This window comes from Pseudorasbora parva, chromosome 1 (assembly GCF_024679245.1).
Source record: "Pseudorasbora parva isolate DD20220531a chromosome 1, ASM2467924v1, whole genome shotgun sequence".
NCBI lineage: Eukaryota > Metazoa > Chordata > Actinopteri > Cypriniformes > Gobionidae > Pseudorasbora > Pseudorasbora parva.
The window spans coordinates 23,996,859-24,000,986 of record NC_090172.1 but is presented as its reverse complement, the minus strand read 5'-3'; the positions used below and the strand labels follow the sequence as shown (position 1 = coordinate 24,000,986).

Genomic DNA, 4,128 nt, shown 5'->3' with positions numbered 1-4,128 from the left:
GTCATGGGTTCGATTCCCAGGGAAAGCAAAAACTGACAAAAATGTAAAATGTGTACCTTAAAATGCAATGTAAGTCTCTTTGGATAAAAGCGTCTGCCAAATGCATAAATTTAAATGTAAAACATGCATTGCAAGCATTTTTTCCTGCTGACAAGTTATGTCACTGTTACCTCACACTCGCGTTGGTACCCACTGCAGACACAATTTTAATACAATTTACCAGTTTTTAACTACTTCAGAGAAAAAGCAAGACAATTTTTTCAAAAGAAGACAACTGACAAGTGAGGAAATAGAGGAGTTTTTTTTTAATTCTGATGAGGAGAATTTTGACAGTGAGGCAGAGAGTGACAGTGATGAAGACCTTCCCCCGAACCTTGAAGCTCAGGATTACTGGAGCACAGACCCCATGCTCTTGACACCATTTTTCGGGTCTTTGTTTTCACAGGACCGATTCCTTCTGCTCCTCTGCTGTCTTCACTGTTCAAACAATGCAACAGCAGTTTTAAATGACCCTCTGAAAAAAATCAGAAATATTTTTACTGCTCTCACCTCCTCCTTTCATCGCATTTTTGTGCCATACCGGGATCTGTGTGTTGATGAATCTCTGATGAAGTGGAAAGGCAGGCTGGCATTTCGTCAGTTCATTCCATCTAAATGGCACAGATTTGGGGTCAAGTTTTTTGTTTTGTGTGATGTGCTCACTGGTTATGTGCAGGACATGATCATTTACTCCAGATCTACCAGTGCCATAAAACACCACCAAGGACTTGGGATTTCTGGGTCTGTTGTAATGACACTACTAGGACCTTACCTCAGAAAGGGTCATGTCCTTTATGTGGATAACTGGTACAGTAGTCCCACACTTTTCCAGAACCTTGTCTCTTGGCACTGGAGCTTGTGGGACTGTGTGTGCAAACCGCAAAGGGATGCCAACATTCGCCTGTAGAATGACAAAGGGTAATGTGGAACTCAAGGAAAATGGATCACAGTTGGCAGTCAAATAGCATGATAAGAGAGACGTCCATGTCCTTACCACTGTCCACCCAACTGGTATGGCAGCCACAGGGAAGCTGGATCACATCACTGGGCAAGCCAAGATGAAGCCAGTATGTGTGCTGGAGTACAACAAAAAGATGGGAGCAGTTGACAAAGCGGACATGATGACTGGTTTTCTTGAATGCACCAGAAAGTCTACCAAGTGGTACAAAAATATCTTCTTTCACCTACTTGACACAGTTTTACTGAACAGCCACATTGTCTACCGGCAAATTACTGGTAAGATATTTCTATAAATCAAAGAATATAAACAAGATAAAAAAATTGATCACATTTTCAATTAATGTAAACAAAAGTGTTATAAAGGGTATGCATGGATGTCACTTGCCTGAGTGAGTGGCAAAAGAGCTGCTGCGTGACTGGATTTAATAGGGGAACCGGTGTAAACAACGAGTAAACAAGTTTCAGTTTAAACTAAAGCTTAGACTTGATATAGTGGTGCTTAAAACTTACCAAAGATCCAGTGATCCATGGATATTGACAAGAACATTTCCTGGCATTTTTACATGCCTGATTTTGAAACCAGTAAAATACATAAATCAAATTTGCCTGTGAATGCTTTAAATAAATACAATATACTAAGGGTGTAATGGTAAACAAAACTGACGGTTTGGTATGCACCTCGGTTCTGAAGTCACGGTTCGGTACAGCAGGGGAGAGAAAACTAAATATAAAATAGTTTTTTTTTTTTTTTTTTTTTTTACAGTGGTTTACTGAACAGATTGTGTCAGTCCATAAATTAATTTAATTATAACTAAAATATTTTAATTAAATTATAACTAAATAAAGAATTAATTAAATTATAACAGGTTTTTTTTAAATCTCTCTTCTAATAGTTTTTATTATTTGCTAATAAGTTATACCACACTCATATAGGCATACATTATGCATGTTACTGGCCATTGTTTAAATCTGCTAGCAAATCAAAATACATCTTTATGGCTGTACAAGATATTATTCAGCACCCTGATGAACATCGCAATGCCGGGTTTGCCTACGTTGTCGTCACGTTCTCTCCATCTGTATGAAGATAAGGAGCAGAGACTGCACAGCGGGTTGTGTTGACAGTGTTTAGTGATTTGGAGAAGAGAAAACTTCAGAATAATGTCACAGAGTTCATTCATGAAGTTGTGTGAACAACCCACAGCATCCGTATATGTCCGCGCACATGCACTTTGGTCAGAGAGGCAATATTGCGATTAAGGTATAAGATATAAGGTGTTTACATGCCAGCTGACGGTGAGGTCACATGCATACCCTCTATAAACAAATGTACAATAATAAACAGATCACACTGTCACATACTATTCTATCCTCTTCCTTACGCCCTATCGATTTGTTCTACTGTGAGTAGGAAAGGAAATCACTTCCCTGCAATTCAAGACGAACCTGATGAGAGGGCTGCTGGAGAACAGTATATTTATTGTTTTGTTTATAATACTATTTTGATTGTTGTTCATTGCAATTATATTTATAATTTGTTTTGTAATTTTATTAGAAAGTGTATATATGTATAATAGTCTAAACAAAAAAACATTTAGCTTAAATTGAGGAGATTTAATAAAACATGAATGAAATGTGTACATTTTGCAATTTCTTTTTAACAAAAGACATACGTTTTAATTATGCTAAACTTATACAACACATTCTGACTAGCAAAGCAGAGAAAAGGTCATCATGTATGCATTTGACATCATGTAACTTAAACTATATGCAAGCTAATAGTCAGTGAGGCGTGACCATATAGCTTTTCTCTGCTTTGCTAGTGAAATATGAAACTCAGTAACAATATAAACACTAAAACAAATAATATATTCATGTTACGTATCAAGCCAACTGAACCCTAATAACTTTACCGAATACACGGAGCATATTTGCAATGTGCAAAATGACAAACATGACATTTGAACGTCCACATTTTTGAGTACTGTTCGTTTTACAAGAGAATTTTTTTAATATTTATTCATATTTATTGCATGTTTGTAAATAATTATATGTGCTCCAAAATAGGAGGAAAAAAACTAAAATATACTCACCATTTGACACGCGGATGTTGTGAGGGAGATGCAAAATGCCGTGTGCAAGCGAAATTCAAAGCAGTGGGGAAAAAATAGCAACATAAACATGTCAACCATAGTGTGTACATGCTAACAAATAATGTGAAAGGTTTTGAATTAAAAAAATAAAGCAAAACATTCATAGAGCGCTCACCTGCACGCGGTCATCCACCACGAGCGCCATTGTGACTGCGTCACTGCAAAAACTCACGTGTCAAGGTTGATGTGTGTTACCATGGAAATTAGAACGCATGTCATTGCAAAATAACGGTCGCAATAAAAAAACTCACGCCAGGCTGCCAGTCTTATTTTTAAGAACGTACGTGCGAAAGGGCTAATAATCCCCTTATCCTGATTGGCTTCATCACTCGGTCTCCGCTCCACTAATCAGCTGGTGTGTGGTGAGCGTTCTGGCGCAAAATGGCTGTCGTCGCATCATCCAGGTGGATGCTGCACATTGGTGGTGGCTGAGGAGATTCCCCCCTTCTATATGTAAAGCGCTTTGGGTGTCTAGAAAAGCGCTATATAAATGTAATGAATTAATTAATTATTATGTTAGTGAAGTTTTGAAAGCAGCGTGCGGAAAAGTCAAGGAGGAAAGTGAGGCGTTATGCTGATACGAAGTAACGTAAGGGCGCTGAGCGAGCTGTAACCGGACGCCGTCTGTGGAAGCCTTTGGTAGAGGCTCGGTAAAGTAAAATTAACTTGAGGAATCGCACGCCAAACCTGCAAGTGTTGACTATCTAATTTATGTCAGGAGTGCAAAATAACCAATCTGTAGGCTAATGAACAATATTTTTGATGAAATATCAACAAGAATCAAAAGCCATCTTTTCGTTTTGTTTGTGGTCATAGAGCGTGCATATTTGGACAAACATAGTTTAATTATCACATGTTTGCAAACTATTTCGTCATACAGAATAACATTTATTTTAATTTCTTACTGAATTACTGCTGCACGCCACTTAATGTCTCGGAGCTCTCTCATTCGCTGTACTCATCCCTCATTTAATCT

At 37.8% G+C, this 4,128-nt stretch overlaps 1 long non-coding RNA gene across 7 annotated transcripts; it reads right to left on the bottom strand.

Annotated features, from left to right (window-relative positions):
• Positions 1 to 290: 290 nt before the first annotated feature.
• Positions 291 to 3,282, bottom strand: LOC137083584 (uncharacterized). Of its 7 annotated transcripts, none has more exons than XR_010906541.1 (5): positions 3,268 to 3,282; positions 1,228 to 1,272; positions 1,034 to 1,115; positions 812 to 940; positions 291 to 650 (listed from the first exon to the last, which is right to left on the bottom strand). It is a non-coding gene; the product is annotated as an uncharacterized lncRNA (long non-coding RNA). The 7 variants fall into 7 exon arrangements; XR_010906536.1 differs by lacking the exon at positions 3,268 to 3,282 and adding an exon at positions 3,093 to 3,115 and having other exon boundaries at positions 1,228 to 1,286; XR_010906533.1 differs by having other exon boundaries at positions 1,034 to 1,272.
• Between the last annotated feature and the right edge of the window lie 846 nt (positions 3,283 to 4,128).